We start from the raw sequence: 23,943 nt of genomic DNA on the forward strand, positions 1-23,943 counted from the left end.
CGGCAGCGACTACTTTGCCTGTGCGGTATAGTTTGTGCAAAAAATACGGAACACTTTTACAGCGCTTTTCGGTTTGCTAGAGCTACAGTTTTCCCGTCCATACACACGGGCTTCTCGATACAATCCGGTTTGAGCAGGCAAGCTCGCGGTAAATCTTGAGCATGTAGCCGGCGCATAAGTCATATTTAAGTGTTTATTGTAAAAATGAATGGCAATTATTGGTATTTAGTAAGATTTCATTTACTGTTTTGGCATTATAAGGAGTTACCCACTAGTATTTGTTTAAAAAAATACTTTTTTCGTGTAGAATTTAGATTATTTTTTTAAATTTAGGGGGCTGTAGTGAGATCATTTAAGAAAAACCTTCTTTCAAAAAGTTGATGTCCGTTTGAAAACCAGTTGGTTAGAATACTATAATTTCTCTAATCCAAGAAAATTATATCTGATGTTTTTTTGAAAATTATGTTTTAATGTATAATAATAAAATAAGAATACTTTGTTCTAAATATCTAATTAATTTTAATATAATAGTATCCTAATGAAATTATTTTGAATTGCCAGCCATTCAAATAAAATTTATTACCAACGCTAACAACTACTAAATAAATAAAACAGTTAAACTGATAATGAGGAGCAAATGATCAGAAGTTTTTATTTAAGCTCGAAACAGTTTTTCAATTATACAGTACATTGAAAAGTTCGGGCGCCAGGCTTTAGCTACAAACTCTGTCTAAATCGCGCAAGTTGTAAAGTTTCCCTTGGAATGGAATGCAATCAAAACCCGCCCTCTGTCGAGGCAGATTTTATTAACAGGGGGCAGTGAGGCGTCTGCTTTAATCCGCCACTGTTGTATGGAGTCAGACTGAAAATACTTTTCGAATTACGAGACTCCGAATGTATTTCATCTTGTGAAAAAGAAATCAATTGTTACTCTAATGAAGTTATATTTTTTTTTATTTATTCTCTGAGTCTCAATTATTAATTAATTATACTTTCTTAGATCACATCTTAAATGTGATTTTTATAATAACCATTAAATATTCCATATTTTAGAAGCTAACTTTTTTGTAACGGGCCAAATACTAGATGTATTAGGCTCTGCAGGGCAAAATAAAAACCGAGGGTAGGCTTACTTAAATAACAAGACAACTAAAATTATTGTTTAAAATTCAGTGTTACCTAATATATGCGTAATTGATTGGGATTCAAACTAGTCGCTTTCATCCATCCTACCTCAAATCCGCAGATATTGTCACAAGTCCTGGTATAACTCAGTTACGGGTTATTAGTCAACCGTGATTTTAGAACAGGTAGTTACTTGAAGTTATCAGGCGAATTCAAGGTTTGTTACAGCTAGACCGTAGCAAGTAAAGCATAAAGCGCATACAGACTGATTCTGATGTTATTCGTGGACTACGGCCGGGTCAGCTTGATATAGTGTGACCGTCGTCCAAGAGATAATTCTGAATACCTGGCATGCCGTGATACCGGCTCTTCTCATTTATCAATCACATTATATCATTCATCAAAAGTTAACCGTCAAGTGCTGCGCCTCGGGTAACCCAACAAACAATACCGCGCGAGTGATAGTGCAACCAGATCACGGAGTCAGCGTCAACATCAATTAGGTTACTGCCTGGCATCTTAACATAATCCCCACCTCCAGCATCTACATCCACATCCACCATCACAATCATTCAATCAAAATCAAATACAGTTCATTATAAAAAGCGCAACCAATATCTATAATCGAAATTTATTGTCATTGTTATTAATTACCTAAAATGCTGACCTGTAAAATTAAAACAGAATGTTTCATCATTGACAATATTACAATTTTCACACATCTTAGTAACACTTATTCGCACATCACTATAAGCAACGCTTGGAAGACATTATTTATATAACTCAATTGGAATCTTATCTTAAAATTTGCCATTTAGCATACCTTCATAAGTACCGTAGGTTAATTATTATTACCTCCAATAATTGAAGGTTAGGTGGAACCTTCACAATTGTACAGTAAAATGGATTTAAAAATATGTAAAAATGCTGCTGGATCTATAGTTTTAACTCAGAATATAATATATCCACTGGAAATTTGATTTAAATTGTTAATTTTATTTTTAACATCGTATTTTGTGTAAAGTGAAAATTTAAAGAATTAACATAATAATATATGAAATCTATTCGTTGTTTCCGGTCCGTACATAAAGAGAGAATTCGACCTGCAGGTCAAAGTTTGCGAACTTTGTTTGAATGTTATCAGTTAGAAGTATGTGTATCTTAATTAAAGTACAAATATAATAAATAATTTGGATCATTTTAAAAAGACCACTTTCTCTCTTACCCTTTTTATTTTTTCGCGTTTCAGTTTTGGAATATAAGGCAACCACAAGATCACTTGCGTAATTATATTATTGTGTATGTATATGGTAACACCCACGATGGCCGCATGGCTTAGTGTCGCCGGTCTATAGTGTCGAGGGTCCCAGGTTCGAATCCTGGGTCTGGCAAGTACAGATATTGTTTTTAAATTTGTGTATGAGTCAGAGTATGGACCTAATAGGTTGAGCAAGTAGCTGACATCCATTTCATATACAAATAAAATCTGTTAATACAAATCTCCACTCTGTAGAGGCCCATATTATGATCCTATTAGGATCGGACATGGTCAAAAGAAGAAAATGCATATGTTGTTGATTGGTATGCAACTATTCAATTCCTAAATAATAATTAAAATATGTATTAAGAATACGATGTAAATTAGGAACTAAAATTCATTTAAATCAACCGTTAAAGTTTTAAGGTTACCAATATTCTATAGTGGTCACAATATTGAAGTTTTTTAAACAAAATATTGATATTTATAGTGAAACGATACAATGTGGGTCATTTGGCGTGTTTGCCTGGCAAAAATGACGATTTTCTATAAAGCAATATTGAAGGGAAAATATATATTGAAGCGATCAGAACAGCACAGCATCACGCAAGATATTAGTAGATTGTTGAAAAAGAAGAAATAATATATCCATAATATCTATCATAGAAAATACTGTGAACTAGCGACACTTAATGGTAATTTAATTTATTTTGCGACTAACGCTCAACCCTATATAATTACTTACAGTACCTAATAAAGATTATTTTCACGGGAAATTCTTATTATGTATACAAATTTAAAGTAAAAGTATTGTTTTCTTGCTTAAAATAACAGTTCCATTGAAATTCATTGGCTATTCCAATATTTAGCATTCTCATGTTGTTAAAGTTTATTTTTATTTGTATTTTTATACTCTGAACTTGTTGAATAGCCTGTTTTTATATGGCGTAAAAGCGATTCGCTAAGTATTCATGGAAACTAAAAGTACACCAAAGATGATTATACAAGTATTTATAACACACCCTTATAAAAAGTTTTGTTTGAAACTTGTCAACGAGCGAGTCTTCGCTCCAAGGTTTTACGCACGAATTTTCAAAGTACAGTGAGCTTTTCACAAATTCCTCAATAGGTTTCAAAGAACTCACATATTTTTTTTCTTCAAATTGTAATGTGAACTGAGACGGAACCTTCCTAGAATTTTCAATAAAAATTGCCTACGGAAAACTTTCACGTTAAAAAGTCAAAGTATTTCGGAAAATATTTTAAGAAAAATGAAAGCCTTATTAGATTTTTAAATTTGAACAGATTTTGAACAAGTTTTTGCATATATTAATACTTTATGAAGTCCGCATGAGAGTTGACATATTATTCATAAAGATTAACAATCATTATCAAATATTTGCAGAATCAATTTTTACAAAAATTCATCTCCTGTGCTGGAGAATTGGTTTTGGTTATTTGTAAAACAAAATTATGTATAATTTACAGTAATATTAAAATTAAAGTATGTGCAATTTTTAAATATTTGTATTTGGAACGGTATTTTCTCTATTACCATGATATCTCAACACATTTTTTAAATATATATTAAATCGCTATCTATCTGTTCTGTTATAACACAACAAAATTTGTACCAATGTTATTGAAAATTGCACAGTTTATAAAATATGAGTAGTTAAGAAGCAATAAAGCTTCTCTACATTTTTAAATGCATGGTAGTCTCTCTTTGAAATGGTAAATTTACCAAATAATTTTATTATTTATAATTTAACCAACGGTAAAAGTCATGGCCCCTACATCCTGAAGCGGGCCCTCAGGCCAGTATGGCCGGTCACCTTACCTATTGCCAATTGATAAGGCATCGTCATTTTTGATAGTAGTGTTCCTCAAATGTTTTCCGCAGAACCCCAGAGATAAGGATATTCCGTGTATTCTTGCCGATTTTTAAATAAATCCAGTTGATTTATTGAGTTGTCGGCACTCGTCATCATAATAATATTGTGAAGCACTGATCACACCCTCCTTTTGTGGTAAAATAAAACTCTACTCATGAATTGTCATTTAATTCCCACAATTCAATAAGAGCCACATATTTTAAAATGTTAAAAATATTTAATTTTAATGAAAATAGCGCCGCAGGCAACTTTTATTACTATTGTAGCAAATTTGTGTGTTGTTCTTACTAAATGGTCGACCTGCTGCGACGGCCCCCCTTAAGACCGGGCCTCTATTTGTGGGGGGCATGGTAAAAGTATATCTGTATACTCTTTTATTAAAATGTAATATAACTGATAATGTAAATTTATAATGCAAATGGGATATTTACTCTAATGTAAATATTAATACACCATTTCTCAATTTAAATTATAATAAGTGGTGATTGATTTTTTTAGTTAAGTATCTTGCTATTATTTTGAATGTACATAGTATTCATTAATTTATTTATAATTATAAATTATGGAAGTCTTTTGACACACTTCATTATTTTGTACGCCTGATTAAGATTGTGTGTGATTCGAGTCATTTTGTTTTTTCAGTTATTTAATTAGACATTGGTTGCGCATTTCGCAGTGGATGTAATTTAAAGATGCTGGTTGATGGTGTGATCGTGATGGTGAATGTGGATCTAAAGAAGGAGGTTTAACCAGGATACCAGACACTGACCTTTTATGTTGAGAGGGCTGGCGCGCTCTGGATCTGTTTTGATGTTCACGCACTCACGTGCTGGTAAACGGACGGTCACTTTTGCGGTTTCACTTGATTTTGGGATGAATGATGATGAAGATTTGTATGAATGATGAGAGCCGGTATCAGGGCATTCAAAAGTATCGCTTGGATCGCGGTCACACTATATCAAGCTGACCCAGCCGTGGTCCACAAACAACTTCTGAATCAGTCTATATAATCGAATTAATCAGTTAACGACGGCTTCGCGTTTGGCAATAATAAATAAGGATTTGAGGTTGGTAGGGAAATAAGGAATGACGGCCACTACAATTGGCCCAACCAGATATATTATTATGTTTTAATTTTATTGTGGAGTGAAATTTATATTTTTTTTAAATGTAGACGAAGAATGTCACAATGTCTAAGATTTTGTATTTGAATATAGAATTTTTTTTTTTTAAAGATTGATACATTCTGTTACTAGATAACTTTGATGATCATAAATATAAAAAAAATGATTAAATCCATATAAAATAAACTCCTGTGATAACTGCTTCGTAAAAATATTAACGATTTTATAAAACTGTTATCGGCAAATAAACGATATTTTATTATAGTTTTGAAAGTCCATTCCATGGAAGTGCGAGAGCCAAAAGAGATCCAACCCAAGGGATTTTAGTGTCTGGACGGTAAAACTTTCCATTTAATAACACTACACGCCCAGAGATGTCGTAAAAATTCACCTTATGCCGCATTCATTTTTATGTGAACAAAAAAATTGATTTACCTTTTTTATCGAGTAACCAATAGTTTTGATTCTTTAATACTAATTCATTTTGATAAAAGCAAGTTAACATTTAATTTTTTAAAACGGTATACAGTTTTATCTTTTATCTAATTATGGACCTTGACCAATATAATATTAAATCACCATAAAAAAATATGTCATGGCAAACACAGAATGTTAAATTACAAGACTCAATTGGAAACTCCAATGCAACGTTTACCGAATATACTTGAATATTGCTAAAGAAATCATACCATATCAGTATTACAAGTATGACACACTTCGGTGTTCATGTTTTGTTATCAAACCAAATCGAAGTTTTGATGGGCAGTTGTCAGCAGATTTCACAATCATAACCTAGATCAACAATAAATATTATAATTAATGAAATTGCAATCTAGATAGACGGTGGCTTTCATAATGAATTGAATATTCAGTTTTATATAATAGCAAAAGACGATGATAAAAACAGTTAATTCTCAAGTCTTAATCGACACTTGCTCTTCATCGTTCACTCTTATTATTATCATTAACAATATTTTGGTAGTCGTCACAACGGATCGCGGCTCAGTCTGAGCGCTAATTCACAGCAATTACTCTGTATTGTTAATCTTTACTGCTACAAATTGTAACTCTGTATCCAGATAATAAACACTACTATCTATCTACACTACCACTATCTTCAATCAACCCATATCATCAATTTCTAATCAACCCCAAAAACATAAAATTGCAGAAGTATACGTATTGACAAAATAGTAATCTGAAAAAATGATATAAATATATTTTTTTTATTAAGGTAAATAAACTGTTACATTATAATATGGTAAATGTGTATAAAACTAGATTAAAGAAAATATATTGCAACCAGCAAAGTTTCCATATTATCTAAATTATAATATAGTTAAAGCTGGCAAGATAGAAAGTAAGAAAGTAAGAAAACATAAAAAAATATTAAGAAATTACTTAAGGAAAATGAGGAAGACTATTGAATAATTATAGACCAAAAAGTAACACTTTTTTAAATATATAAGTATATATTATATATTACTAGCTGACCAGGCAAACGTTGTTCTGCCATATAAATTATTTCTAGTGAATATTTTGGTTGTTAAATAAAAAGTAACGAATGTATCGTAAGTGTGTGGGGATGGGATCTATGACAGAAAGAGGAATAGAGCACTGTAGACGATGACCGCCGATAAAAACAAAAAAACATCAACCATTCATTTTCTCAATTCAAAATGAGTAATGATGTTCATAATGAATGAACTACTGTGACAGGATCTCGTTGTTTAATGTTTATGCAATATCCGTCTTGTCCCTTCCAGAAAATTAGCGGATATTGGAGAGCGTCGTATGAACGGTGTGTGTCAGCGATGAACTCCAGATTATTGTTTCTTCTTCGAATCACGATTTCTCGCGTCGATGTGCGGTTGCCAACCATGATTCCAGCAATGTCGTCAACAACAGTCGCATTGAATCGACGTACGTGCTATCCAGCTGGTGTTTTATCAGGATTGATGACAATAGCATGATTGTCACTTTGCAATTCGTGCATGTGTGTTTTGAAGAATTTTAATAATTCATTGTGCTCATTCAACAGGGCGTCCAGTTCGCCGACGATGCGCCTGGTATTAGGCAAATTGAGGCTATTGTAGCCGCAACGTGCATACACATGATTGATGTCCTCACCGCCGCGCCCATAAAGTAGATTTGTAAAAATGTATGTGGTTCGTTTGGCATTAGCAGCAATGAGCCTACTTTGTGGTATCCTTGACCTTTGATTTTGAACGTAGAATGGAATTGTTGACCATTTGCCGCAGTATTGTGAACTATTTCTGTTGCTCCGGACGAAGTCATTTGGAAGCATGAATTGAATGTGCGAATGGACTTCAGGAACAGGTTTGAATCTGGAACTGTGCCAATGAGCAAGCTGTTCAATGGTTCTGGTGGTATCTCAATTTCTGGTAGTTGCACTTTTCCTGATGCGCAACACATCCCGGCTGACTCATGTTTGAATTTGAGCGCATGACAATGGGGACATTCTTTGTCGATAGCACCAATCAGCACATTCGGATGAGCGGAATATTCAATATCTGGCTCGTACTCGAATGCGAGACGAAGGAACGAAGCGGATGTAAATGTTCGATGTACTTGTTGGCGTTGTCGGTCATTTGCTCTGCGTGTGTTAACTACGAACCGGCGCGCTTGGCTCCGTTCCAATTGTCGTTGTTGATTTCGTTCAGCTCGTGCCTCTTGTGATTGAGATGCACGCAATTGCGACATGCTTACACGCACGTTTTTATTATCTTGTTGGATTTGTTCGTCTGTTCTTTCTACTCTACTATTTTGCATGTTTGTTGCTTTATTCGTTCGACGGCCCAAATGGCCCCCCTTGCGTCTTGCTGGCATTGTGCACTGTAATACACGCACATAAAAATAGATAAATTAAAATAAATCGTACAACATTTTTCACACACTGCCTTGTGATATGCCGAATGAAATATCAAAATAACGCGACACTCCTCGTGAATTCTTCTCGGACGTAGCGCCATCTGTCATTCAACAACATAAAAAATTTCGTTCTGTTTGAAATACGAACGACGGTTCATTTGTTCATACAAAAATACTAAAATCGCGATTTAAAAATGGGAGGATGAAAGTAGGAGGGTGAAAATTTTGGGTTATAGGAATTTTTTGATGCCAAATAAAAAAAAAAATAAAAAAAAAAATTGTTAAAAAAATAAAAGAAATATTTTTCTGGATAGAGGTACCCAAATCACCTAGCGGTATGAAATATACTTGTTGACCTATTCTCATACCTAACAAATATACATTAAAAAAATCATAAAAATCGGTCGAGTTTTCAAGATTTTTTTTTCTGGATAGAGATACCCGAATCACCTAGCGGTATGAAATATACTTGTTGACCTATTCTCATACCTAACAATTATACATAAAAAAAATCATAAAAATTGGTCTAGCGGTTTCGGAGGAGTTCGACCACAAACATCGTGACACGAGATTTTTATATATAGAGATATAATATTATTATGTGTGCTAAGAATAATTGAAATTTATACATAATAATATGAGTAATCTAAGATATAACAGAAAAGAGAATAATAAGAAAAGGAAAAAACATACATTTAAAATTGATTAACGTTAGTTATAGAAAATTTTGGAGATAGCGCATTTAAATGAAGCTATAAAAATTATGACGAGACCAAAATAATATGGCTTTATTCTCAATTTTAGCACGACTTTGTTTATAATACGAGAAAATGGGGATCATACTGACATATTATACATCAATAGATTATTTAGATTTAAATCTCAAATTCAACATCCGGACCCTTTACTGCAATATATCGAATTCAAATTATTGTAGAATAGTTTGATTTTTATTACAATAATTTCATTAGGTAATAGTAAAATAACTATTTCATAAAGTATTATAATGTAATATCATTACGATATTAGTTTTATACTACTAGTAATACCTTAGGAATTTGATTAAAATAATAGTGGTAAATGTATAATATAATATATAATAATATTTAAGTCACCAACGTTTTACAGACAATACTACGAGTATCATCGTAAAAAAAATCCTGATGACCTCCAGACAAGAATACAATAACTTACAGAAGCAAGCCTTAAAGTAGATTTGAAGATAAATACCCTCAAAACAAAGTTTATGCTAAATAGCTTCGTTGACTCAAAAGCAATCTGGAACTCAGCTCCAACAAGTCTAAACTTACGTATACGTTAGAAAGCATATTATATGGATGGTGTAATAAATGAAGACATCATCTGACAAAAAAACATGATTGATGAAGTGCATTTGGATGCCTGAATGAAGTTTCAATTGACATTCCACTATCCCTGAAGCGTAATCTGTTTGACCAATGTATTTTTCCAGTACCATAGTAAATGAGTAAGTATGAAACAAAGACCATTAAAAGGTTGTTAAAATACTAAAATTTATTCAATGTGGTATTTATTATGTTGGATATAAAATGCAATCATATTATGAAATGTGCATGGGTAAGGGAGGAATTAAAAAAGCAGGTGTATCCGTGATCCCACACGATACACATCCTAGTTGTACTTGGAAATCATCATTATAAAAACAGGCTACTAACCATCTTACCAGGACAATTTTCTATCGACATAACATCCGATGCTAGGGGCAGCAGGTTATACGAAAGTATGGTGAAGCAGGCAGGTTATACAAAAAAAGTACCTATGGTGAGGTAGGCTGGTAATCAATTTGCGGCAAAATTAACGTTAACATTATTAATTATACGGGTACGTTATAATGACCAGAGTAAATCCTCCGTGAAGCCCTGCATTTTTTTTTATCGCATCGCTATTTCTCGTAAGTAAGTTGTCGGCTATTGTTGGCCTGCTTCATTCAGTCGTATGAGAAAGCCGGTTCCTTGCCCCTCTTTTTTATTTAATATCTCTATAATTCGATGTACCTGTAGAGTGAATACCCTACCATCCAGCATGACTTGGCAGAAAACCATTAATTTATAACTACAATGTATCTTGCAACATAATATTGTTTATTTGGAAGAAGATAATAAAACCAGGGTTCGTTTAATGCACACATCAACCTTCTTATTATTGGAGTCAAACCAACCTACCCTCCGGTTCCCTATTCCACCTCACTTCCGAAATATCCATTGAGTGGGAAATCATATTAATACGAATTGCATATACATACCTACGTATTTATTTAATACTACCATATGTTATTATGTTTCCCACAGAATAAGAATGCCGGAACCACGTATTTATATATTATACTCGTGTATTATAAAATCATCAACTGGGAATTAGGGTGAATATCGATAATAAATTATTATAATATATCGGAAAATTGGAAAAATGACGGTGGAAAAGCCTGTACTGCTGATGTTATGTTTTATAGTTCGACCAGTAAAATCTATGCTGTATCAATCATTAACCGCTGACGTCATCCAATTTCCTCGCACATGTCGAGGGTCTCACGTCCCAATGAGAAATACAAACACCCTACAATGAATTCTGACATTTTATGCAGACCCTATCATAACAAACATTGCAGCCTAATTGACAAAAATATTGTCTTTATTAAAACCTTTTTATTATTTTAACCTTTTATAGTAGAACCAAAAAAAACTTCATTTTTTGGTAACTAGTATTACCTATCCGATTTCTTCTGTCATCTGATATACAAAAATTTACAAATAATCGTGTATCTTTTTTACTTTCTTTTATTATGTTAACTGTCAATTCACACTGGAACTGCATTGTATTATTGATTAATTTAATGAAACGCAATTTTTTTAGTAAGTACTTATTCCATTTTCATTATTTAATAAATTTGGACCGGTTTCATCTACCTCAAAAAGGTAGCAGTTGAAAATTAAATGTCCCTTGGAGACGGGTGAAACCGGTCCAAATTTATTAAATAATAAAAGTGGAATAAGTACTATTTTTTTTTGCGTTTTATTAAATTGATCAATAATATCTTTAAAGATTGGATTGACCATTGACAGACTTTTACAATTAATACTTATTGGCCATTCACTAAACCTCTTGGAAACGTGTCCTTGATCAAGTAAAACACTCTGTCACTGTTTTACTGAATGTGTCTCGTTACTCATGGCAAAACAGTTTACGGTAGGATCTGGCTTCTTCAAGTAGTTATCCTCAACCCTCCGTATTCTTCCACGAAGCCAGAATACCGATCACTGTATCCCAAGCCAAGCCAGTCAACCACCAAAAATTGGGTCACCCAATCACTAACAAAACGGCCTTAATATGGCTATATAATGGCTATATAATGGCTATAATAATAATAATTAAAACTGGAATAAGTACTACAAAAAAATGCATTTTATTAAATTAAACGACAATATAATGCAGTTCCACCATAAATTGACAGTTAACAAAATAAAAGAAATTGAATATGACTAGTCAATTTTACTCAGGAAAATGTTATAGTTTGGAATATGTTGGGTTACCAAAATTATCAGTAAACTAATCTAAATAGTTTTAATAATATGTATGTAATATATTTACCAATGATCTTTATTTATGCAGTATTGCGCATCCTTACAGTACTGTTTCACTTTTTTGCAAAGATTACTAATCTAATCTAACCCAATCTAGCTGATTAAACCTGAGTATAATATGAATTCAGTTTTTGTATTTTGTATAGTGAAGTACTTGTGGCAGGCTGTGCTTTTTAGTGAACTGTAATGTAACTGGATGATTTATATGCTGGGGGGAAGAAGTTTATACCAAGGATTCCAGGCACAGACCTTCGATGATGATGATGCCGATTCTCACTCACTAGCACTACAATCTCCCGGTTACACTTTACTTTTTGAGTCACTCTGTTGTTTGTTGAATAGATGGTTGGGTAATGAGTTTGACTATTTATGAATAAGGTGCGTTACTTGGTATCGGGCGTATCGATAATTCGTAATTCAATTATTTCTGTGATGACGAAAGGGTCAAACGAGTGCACGTCTTGACGTGTATATTGTCTGAATTGTCATTTATATAATATTATTGATGTGGATAATGGATATGGGTTTGGAATTTGTATGGAATTCGCGCTACCATAATTGGCCCAAACAGTACTCATTCAATATATTTTATTTTCTATAGATTATAATAATGTATTTATTTATACAAAAATGTGGTGTTTGCAATATCTGAATTTATGAGTATTATATGATGCTTGTTAGAGATAATGTATTTTATAGGTAACTGGACTTGGGCGGAATAGTGAATGAAAAATATTTTTTCGGTATGCCTTAATTGGAATTTTTTCGTGTCCGTCCTCATAATATTATATAGTGTTAGTTACGCAAGTTAAATAGCAATTTTCTCTCATAAATATGGCAATAAATTATAAGTAGGTTGTGTAATACAACATGGTTATTCATTTTTGTGTTGGAAAGTATTATTATGAGTTTTAAAACGATATTAAATAAAAACATATTATTAATAATTATTATATTCTGTAAATTATTATACTTAGTACTTACTAGTTAAAAAATTTCAGTATCGGCGTGTAAGGGAAGCATTTGTAGTCTCTCTTTACCTGCAGAAATAAATAAAATATACGGTTAGCATCATGAGGAGAATAATATATTTTTATTTTCAAAATAAAATGAATCAAACATGTAAATTTTAAAAAGGACTCATATAATTTTTCGATTCAATCTTCTCATTATTGCAGGCCAATAGCATGACGATACAAGTACCACCAAGAGTAGTAGAAAGGGTAAGATTTAATCGTAAACAAGTTTATAAAAATAACCGCGTTCACAACATCATAAGAGCTACTGATGGACTTGCAGCAATCAAGGGAGTGAACCTCTTCCACCCAAACGTAAGTGAACGGGGAAAGACGAACATCCGATCGATCTCTCAATCGTAGTGACACGTGATGTTTACTATTAAATGTTAACAACTTTCGTGACACCACTGTATTATGGTTTTCCTGTAAATATATATATATCCAAATTGAATAATGCATAGTTACCCTCGGCGTCGGAAACCGTATTACTATGTCATCATAATTATTATTATTGTGACGTTTTCAAAAATAGAAAATGTCATCTAAAATTGCAAGAGTGATAATAATGCGCAGGGATACGCAGGGGTAGATTAATACCTTCAGACTATTTCTGTATCCACCTGGAGATCGTGTCCGGAAGCTTGTACGTGTGCAGTTCGCCGTATCACACTTTACCGTGAAATATTGTATCGGAAATATATGGCCGAATGTTAAAGACCCAGACATGAAACTTTTATAATAATGGGCGACCTAATTGCAAAAATAGGCCATCCCAGTCAAGACGAATACTTTGCTACGAAATCAAATGGGTGTGGAGAAAGAAACCAGAGAGGCCAGAGATTAACACTTTGGAGGAGGCCTTCACCCGAAGAGGGGTTCTTACAAACTAAACAAACTAATTACGTACCATTGTTCAACTTATAAACATTATCTAATAGTATTAGGTATATACAAAAATAAAAAATCTTAATATATATATATTATGTATTATATAAAAATATTAAAAAAATAATAGTTAATATTATATAAACAAGAAAATAAGTAAAGAATACAACCATAGATAGATATATACATATACATAATAGATATTATATTCATAGGTTATATAATTTATTCATTAGATATAATCATTTAACTGTCATTGACTTTTGTTTGTATGAAATAAAACGGCTTTTTATAGTTATTAGTATACGTTAAAGGCCGTCCAACCTCTTTAGGTCGTATAGTACTGACATAAAATTCATGTTTAAATAAAAACTTTTCTTTTCTCTTGTCGGTTTACTTTACACTTTACAGGAAGCCAGCAGCAAAAAAAAATTGAAAATAGCCGATATAATGGATTATTTGTTAGGTTAGGTTAGGTTTTCATTCTTGAATTCGTGAATTTTGCAAAAGCAGCTATGACAATTGAATTAATGTTTTAATCTAATAAAATTGGAGGCCGTATGGTATGCGGTCATCACTTTCCGATAAGAAAGCTCATGGCGAACTGTGCTACGGTGAAAATTTTACGTACAATTTATATCACTCCTATTTTTTGACAGTGACGATACTAAACTTAACTCTTATAATAATTACTACCCACATAAAATAATATAATAACCATGGCATTAAAAAACCAGAAAACTCTACCTTAATACATAAGGTAAATTCGTTTATATTTAAACATGGAGTATTCTGTTATTATGAGAAAACATATTAAAATGATCATTTATCATTTGAGATGAAATACAGTGCCACTATAATGCGTCACATGATTAACAAGTAAAATACTGTCCCTAGTATTTCGCTGGTAACTAACTAGTCTTGGGAAATCGTGTCGCACTTCTACGTGTTTAGGGAAAGAAAACCCAAGGGTGTCATTTAGATTGTTAGTGGAAAACCCGCAAGTAAATAGAGCCACTAGTTTAATGTTGTACGTGGCATATTATTATTTTTGCCGCGTGATTACTTAGCACACTTGGTTTATTTAACTAGTCAGTTTATATAAATACGGCGATAAAATAGGGATTACTGCCATACGTTTGGATTGAATTGAGTTTAAAAGATTAAACATAGTGCGTATGTGTGCTTTCTCTTTAGATGTATTATGTTCTTGATATTTTTATGAGTATTTGTTATTGAAAATTGTTTTTATATATATGCAGAAAGTGAAAACTTATATAACAATGCAGCGTTTCCACATATTGTTTTTTTGTTGATCAATAATTAATTATCTCGTCACTGTTCTGGTAGAAGACACTAATTCGAAAAATTTACATACTGAGTTAGTTATACCAAAATGTTCCTTATTTCAAACTTTACCGTCTGGAAACCTTCTTAATAAATATACAGTCTTTATTTTAAAGTCATCATTTTTACGATTACTTAATAAACTCACATGATAGACCAGTTCAAACATTTTAACAACTTCAAAGTCAAATTACTCAAAACTAGTATTCTCCAGTTAGTGTGTTCTGCCTGAACAGAGACGACTGTTATATGTTTTGAACAAAAATAATATATAATACGAACGTTTTCATATCGTCACTGTTCTGGCAGAATACACTAATTCGAAAAAATGTCATATTGAGTTAGTACCAAAATGTTCCTTATTTCAAACTTTACCGTCTGGAAACCTTCTTAATAAATAAACAGTCTTTATTTTTAAGTCATATTTTTTACGATTACTTAATAAACTCACATGATAGACCATTATTTCAAACATCTTAACAACTTCAAAGTCAAATTACTCAAAACTAGTATTCTCCAGTTAGTGTGTTCTGCCAGAACAGAGACGATATATTAGTTAACATTAAATCAATAGTCATATGTAGTTAAAAATGACGTAAAGTGAATTTCGGCTGATTAATCTGCAAACCGGTTAACTCCGGCAAATTATTCAGGAAGGAAAAAGAACTTAATAATTTAACTATCGAGAGGAAATTTAAAAATTCCAAAAATACACTTGGATTTTTTTTTATTTTCACAAATAAGCTGCAGTATGAATTAATACTTTATTTTAGATTCGCTTTTATATATAAAACCCATATAGGTAAACGTGTAATATTTTAAGAAACACATTTATATTCTCTGATATGACAGGTAAAAAGAACTCATATACTAAAATATAAAACGTAGTAATAATATATTATTATTATGATGGATGTAAGTGAAAAAAAAATGCTAGCACATATGATCTTTTATACGTTTTACCACTTACTACGAAGGAAATATCATCACATATTATTATTTCGTTTGAAATGTGCCGTGCGTCAGCGTTCTATTATATCAGACGTTTTTTCGTATTTCTGAACGTATTCAATGTTGTGTATCTACATAATGTAACACACACACATATATATATATAATATTATATATATCGTATTGTCCTTGAAGTTATGAAAAAAATACTGAACCTATTTTAATATTTGACGTCTTGAATAAAAGACATTGATTCCAAGAGTGCAAAAATAAATTTTATTTCAAATAAAACTAAATGCTAAGTAAACGAGCATGGCTAAGATAGTATCGCTGTACTGTTATATTATTATACCAGAAAAAATTAACAGATGGCAGTCCTACAAGTCAAAATTCGTTTCGTTGTGTTCAACATTGCATGTTTTTAAATATAATATGCAAAGCAATATAGAGAAACCATATTCTATTCAACTAAAGAACGCGTCGATTTGAAAAGGCAGTTACATCCCTAGGCAGAATGCCGCCCCATTTGTTATCATCCGTGCACGTGTCATTTCTGTCACCATGGACGTCAAAGGGTAACGGAAGTAAACTAGACATCGCGAACTTGACAAAAAAATACTGTCCTGTTAAACCTTTTATGTTAATTAATACATTTTGTTTCCAACCAGTGAGATGAATTTTTTTAATGGAAAGATATTTTCGTTATTAGTGAGTTTAGGTAGCTATTTATATATATACCAAGTGATTTTTCTCAATTTGCCGCCCTTCGAGTAACTGCCGCCCCCAAGCGACGCTCAATATGCTTACCCCCACGGGAATTCACTGTGAATAGGTACACGGTATTCTCCCAGGAATAATATATCATCGCAAACGTTAAACTTGGTGGGCCATAAAGCAATAGTGGACAGTGCTCAACAGCCAAGAGGCATCCACGATACCAGACCAGATGGTCGGACATCAACTGGTTTGCCCTAACTCTGGTGGTTGGATGGTATCAACAAAAATGCCTGCTCGGTCGGCGCAGATACCTGGAGGATACTGGCCCAGGACAGGGGGAGATGAACAAAGTCCTTGGAGGAGGCTAGACCAACTGTGGGATGTTTAGTTACTTATCATGGTGATGTTAATTGAGTTTAGGACTAATATATACACATACTTGTTAGTTTTATTACCAACGCATAGGAAATTTATTTTCGTAATTTAATTTCATAATGAAATTCTATAGTTTAACGGAATTACGGTTAATTTTGAAGTTAACTATTTATGTTGTAATTATTTTTTGTAAGACAGAATTTAAAAATTAGCTTAATTTTATCGAAATGTATTCAATGTTATTTAACTGTTAATAATATCACGCTATAGTCATGTTTTTCTTAAATAAACACCGTTCTCTGCAACACGTTTTTAGTTATTGGAACCAGCCCTATTTTAGCCTACTGAACAAGGTATATCAATGGCTAAGACCCTATTCCAAATCTTATCATGAAATTTTCTCTCGGTTAGAATCACAATCATCAATATGCATCATGTATAATAAATTTAATCAACAAAAATAATTACAAGATAAAAAGAACTTTTTGTATACAATGTTTTTAAATATTTTGTTGAATTATTATGCTCAATATGCTCAAACTTGTACTTGATATGAAGTAAATAAAAAACAAATATAGAATACTGAAAATGTCATTTTGACATTTCATTTTGATTTCCATAGTAACGCACGTATATATTCCAAATCTTATCATGAAATTTTCTCTCGGTTAGAATCACAATCATCAATATGCATCATGTATCATAAATTTAATCAACAAAAATAATTACAAGATAAAAAGAACTTTTTGTATACAATGTTTTTAAATATTTTGTTGAATTATTATGCTCAATATGCTCAAACTTGTACTTGATATGAAGTAAATAAAAAACAAATAAACAAATATAGAATACTGAAAATGTCATTTTGACATTTCATTTTGATTTCCATAGTAACGCACGTATATATTCCAAATCTTATCATGAAATTTTCTCTCGGTTAGAATCACAATCATCAATATGCATCATGTATCATACATTTAATCAACAAAAATAATTACAAGATAAAAAGAACTTTTTGTATACAATGTTTTTAAATATTTTGTTGAATTATTATGCTCAATATGCTCAAACTTGTACTTGATATGAAGTAAATAAAAAACAAATAAACAAATATAGAATACTGAAAATGTCATGTTGACATTTCATTTTGATTTCCATAGTAACGCACGTATATATTAATAATTCAGTTGCTAGGACCATCCCCTTAGCAAGCAATAATAGTCTTTTACTTTTTATGGATTTTTCTAAAATAACTTTCCATACAAAACAGAATTAGCTGAAAATGAATTCAATTCTGCTTAAAGATGGCTAAAAGTATTAAAAGAATGCGTTGGCATCGTGTGCTGACATATTCTAAAAGTTTCAAGCTAGTCGGGAAGTTAGGTAAAAATCGATTGCAAGATTTTTACTGGACAAACAAGAATACGAGCTAATAAAAACGTTGTAAAATGAGGACGATTATTAGAATTTATTTTGTTAGTTTATAATAATAACAAAAAAATACATTGAAAATATTAGCGAATGAATGAAGATAATATTATATTATTTTTTTCGTCTTAACACATATGTTTTTATAATCAATAAAATCAAGGGAACGCAAGTATACTAGAAATCAATGATATCAACATATTTTTCCCCGTAGGTGAAGAGGATTTCTCTTTATAAAATACCAATAGTTATGCAAACGAGCCCCATTAGTGGTCACCCCCGGAGTACGTGTCGACGGAGGGTACGAGCCAAAAGGTTTATCTCGCCACTTCTATCGGAAATTTTATCACCCTTTATTTAATAGCGTGACCTTATATCAGAGGCGTTTGTATGATAAATATTATTGAAGAGATCTGGATTATTGCTCTCGGTAACTATTATTATACTGTATTTATTGTATATAAAACTAAGGTGATAATACGTTTTCACATACGACTACCTACCAGTAAAAAGACATCGTAGTCGTGGAAAGTAAAATGATCACAAATATGTTACCTACTATGAATCTTTGGAACAAAAACTAAATATTCTAGGATGTTTTATTCATTTTTTATCATGTACGATCCTAATAAGATCATATGGGACTCCACAGTGTAGATTGTAGAGGTTTGTATTAACAGATTTTTGTTTTTACGAGAAATGGATAACTTTTTCAATCTATTAGATTTATACTCTTCAACCACAAATCGAAAAACAATATGTATATTTTCCAGACTCATATCAAGTAACTCCATACAAGTTATTTCATATCAAGTCATGGAATTATAAAACTAATTACAGAGTGTAAATAACTTGTAAATAAAATGCAGTAGCGATTTTTTTTATTGCAAATAACCAGAAATTGCAAGATATCAGAAAATTTAGTAATAATTACAAGATAAAAAGAGCTTTTTATATTTATTATACAACGTTTTTAAATTTTCTCTCAATCTCAATCTATTATGCTCAATATGTTCAAACTTGTACTCAATATGAAGTAAAAAAAAACAAACAAATATAGAATACTGAAATGTCATTTTGATTTACATAGTAATGCACGAGTATATATTAATAATTTAGTTGCTAGGACCACCCCCTTAGCAACCAATAATAGTCTTTTACTTTTTACGGATTTTTCTCCAATAACTTTCCATACATAACAGAATTAACTGAAAATGAATTCAAAGATGGTTAAAGTATTAAAAGAATACATTGGCATCGTGTTCTGATATATTCTAAAAGTTTCAAATTAATGTCTAGCTAGTCGGCAAGTTAGTTAAAAATCGATTGTAAGATTTGTACTGGACAAACAACCACCGGACAAACAAGAATACGAGCTAATAAAAACGTTATAAAATAGAGCCTCCAAGTCGTTAAAACCAGTCATAAAAATATAAATTCTACACAAGCTAAAATAAAAGCGTGTTCCTCAAAAAGGTTTAGATTTCACAGAATAATCACTTAACTATGAGGAGTAGGCAGGTCACCCGTTGCTAATAGATAGCAAATTATGACAAAAATTGCGAATATTAAGTACAGGTTTGATAGCGGATTTCGTTGCTAACGTCTTCTGGCTTTTAATAGAAGTTTATTTACAGTTCTAAAAAAGATTTAAAATAAAGATTCCAATATTTATGTTATTTACCACCTTCATTTATAAATTCATGAAAGCCATTAAAAGCAAAATACTAAATTTGAAGATATACTGATGTATGTATTAAATTATTGTGATTAGTAAAAAAATAATTAAATGTGATTAAGCCATGTATAATAAGATCATTTTTTATAGTAGGGTAACTTAAAATCGATCAGTATGTCTGGTGGTTTTAATAAAACTAAAACGTCACTGGTAAAACATCATCACGTGTAATAAAACAAAGATTTTTCAATATAAACCAAAATAAAAATGGCAATAATTGATGCATTGCAATACTCCCACCTCGTCCAGGAAAAAAATTAACTTTACTGTTAAAGTCGAAACTGAAAGTAATGTTGATCGCTTACTTTGACAACATGGGCGTGATCATAGTTGGATGGGTACTTGAGAATCAAACTGTTAACATCAACAATATACTATCGAGATTTTTATAAAACTGAGAGAATAAATAATGGGAAAAAATTTACGGGGAAAGAAAACAAGTGGACACTGGGCGATACCAGAGGCAGTTAGCAGAAAAACATGAAGCTTGCAATTTGAGACATTTTTTGATAATTTACAATTTAAACCATATTAATTAATAAATATTATGTACCTGAAAACAAAAAGGAAAAATATTTTTTTATTTTAAGTCAAAGATATATTGTCATATTGAGATTTGACAGGGGGGTATGGGAAGGATGGGGATGTAGGGAATAGGTGGGAATTGTGACAATTGATCAGATTGTCACGTAGGGAAAAGAGGAGTGGATATGGGATATGGAATGGGATAGGATAGGGATAGCATGAGACTCGGGGAAATAAGCAGGGTCGTGGGTGGTTGACAATACCTCTAAGACCTCAGTTACCTGACCGGTTACTTCACTCATTCGTGTGTGTTCCAATATTAATAAAAAATCATAATAAAAATGGGATTAAAATGAAATCTCGGTTTGAGCGCCACTCTATGAAATGCAATAGAGACAATATGATGAAGGGTAAATTAAATAAAAAGCGTGTAAAGAAATTTCAACAAATGTATAATTAATGTATAAGATTAACTTGCGGGCGACATTGTATAGAGTTGTATAATTTATGAAATGAATTACGAGCGCCTAACACAAATATAATAATCAGACAAATTTAGAATAAGAATCAAAGGCTATTTCGGTGGACCGTAACATAAAGAAAACAACAATAAATACCAAATACAAAAATAGGCTCTTCAGTTCCTTCGCCTTCCTCGAGTGTGTCAGGTCCCATGGGCTTCCTTCGATTTCCTGGCATGATGGGAACATCATTCAGTGGGCCATGGTCTACGTCTCCAAAACGTCAGGAAATCAAGGCCCTGTGCCCCGGTTCCCTGGACTCGGAACTCGAGAGACACGTCTTATTCGTTTGAAAGCTAAAAACTGAGAGAGCTCTGCCGCTTCGCCTTTTCGTTCTCAAGCCGCTTTTTTGTTAGCGCCGGAAATAGTTTGACGAACTGCGTACAAACTACAAACCTCTACTCTGTGGAGGCCCATATGATCCTATTACGATCGGACATAGTCAAAAAAAAAATATTACTAAAATTTAGTTTATTGAGTTTTCTATGTTTTGTCGTAAAGATTTTTGATTAATTCATAGTTTTCATATTTTTTATATTTATTTAAAAAAATATAAATTTTTATAAAAATATAAATGTGTATAACTTGAAATCCTTTTTATTTAAGAATATGAAATCTTATTTAGCTGTGGTCCCAATATTGAAGGTCGATTTCTGCTAGGTAGAGGTATCGCCTTAAGACAATGATTACTTACGACACTATTCTTATTAGATAATTGTTATTAGTTACTCGTTTCAACAAGGTTCATATTTTGGTTTCAAAACTGGTTGATAACCATTATTATAAATATGTACATAAGTGAAATAACGTAATATTATGTGCGTCACTGGAAAATTGCACAAATACTAGGTTAAGAATCAATAAGCAATTTCAAAGATTTTACAAAGCTTTCCTTTATTTAATTATAATAATATGCAAATTCGTAATTCATTCCACATGGAAACAGTAATACTTAAAGAGAGTCAGAATGAAATTCAAGCTGTTTTTAATAAGGTTATAGATTATTTTGGGTGGTTTTTGGTTTGTAATCAATAAAGCTTATAAAATGGTTCACGGAAAATAGACCCCCACGTACCATCGACCGCAAAAAGTTCATTATCGCACGTTTTCATTCATTATTTTTATAATATCTGTATTCAATTAAAATAATAAATTATTCAGTGTTAAATAAACAAAAATAAACTGACTATACTAGAGTAAAACTATGTAAATACACAGTAACGTTGGACATGTGATGATTACGAATATCAATTTGACAACATCTTTGTTATAGGAAAGTTATAGGATGCCTGGCGTGATCTGTAAAGATATAAGAAGACTACTGAACAGATGGAATTATTGAATGTGCTGTGTGATGTCCATATCTCCTACCTAATGAGCCAATACGATTGATACCTAATCACACATGCCAACTTGTATTATTGATTGTTACTTGTGGAATAACATACAGTAGTAATGAGTTCATCCTTATTACTAACTCCTCAACCCTTGATGGGAATTAAACTAGATTAGACACATTCACCATTCCAGATAACCTAGTGTCATTTTGTAAATATGATATACAAAAATCTCTGACATAAATTTATATATCTATTCTAATCTATAAATAAATAATAAAATATTAATAGTATCCGTCAGCAATGACGTTAAACTATATAAACTAAATTAAGTAACCGTTACATAATGTTTCATGTAATCGATAAAAATCATAACAATAAATTTGCGCCGCAGCCTTCCGGTTATAACCCTAAAAATATGACGGAGTCACATTTATCTTCATTTATCTTTTTTCACAAATTAAACATATTCCATGTATTGGAGAATTAGGAGAAAGAAAGAGCAGGTGGCTTATCTTCTTGGCATTATATTATAATATAGAAGAAGAAACCTATTATCTATACATATACGGAATTCTATTAAACTACAAGTGAAATTAACATTTCTTTTTTAATATTGATACGAAATACTCACGCAGTTTACTTTTATTTATTTTAAGGTTTCCTCTAAATTGTTATAGATTGTCTTATCTATCCCGAAAATAGTCTATCGAAAAAATAAACTCAGCGTTTGTTGATGTGGCAACATTTCGACAGCTGATAAAAAGCGCTGAGTCAATTTCTTTTTAAAGCGTTTTTTTTACTATGACCAAATTTTATACTTACAAAAAGAACATAATATGAACATTTTCTATTTTTAAAAGTAGTAGGTATGTGAGCCTTCCTGGGGTACTAGTTTATGTAAAATCTTTTTTAAATGTAATGGTTGTATACCAGTTCCTAAACATGATATTATTATGTAGTCTTGCTTTAGAGACTAGATCAAACATATCTTGAAAAACAACATAGACGTTTTAACACTCTAGACCTAGAGTCTAGACGCAGGATCACGACCAAGTCTTCAGGAACGTGTGCATTATGAACTACTCCAACGTAGTGCTAGAAATTTAAACCGTGGGATTTTAAAGTTGCTAGAAACAAGTCAAAATAACGATTATATGAAGCTATTTGTTACCTCCGTTACTTTTAA

The sequence above is a fragment of the Rhyacophila brunnea genome, unplaced genomic scaffold, assembly GCF_057557595.1.
Source record: "Rhyacophila brunnea isolate RB1 unplaced genomic scaffold, BYU_Rbru_1.0 scaffold_11, whole genome shotgun sequence".
Classification (NCBI taxonomy): domain Eukaryota; kingdom Metazoa; phylum Arthropoda; class Insecta; order Trichoptera; family Rhyacophilidae; genus Rhyacophila; species Rhyacophila brunnea.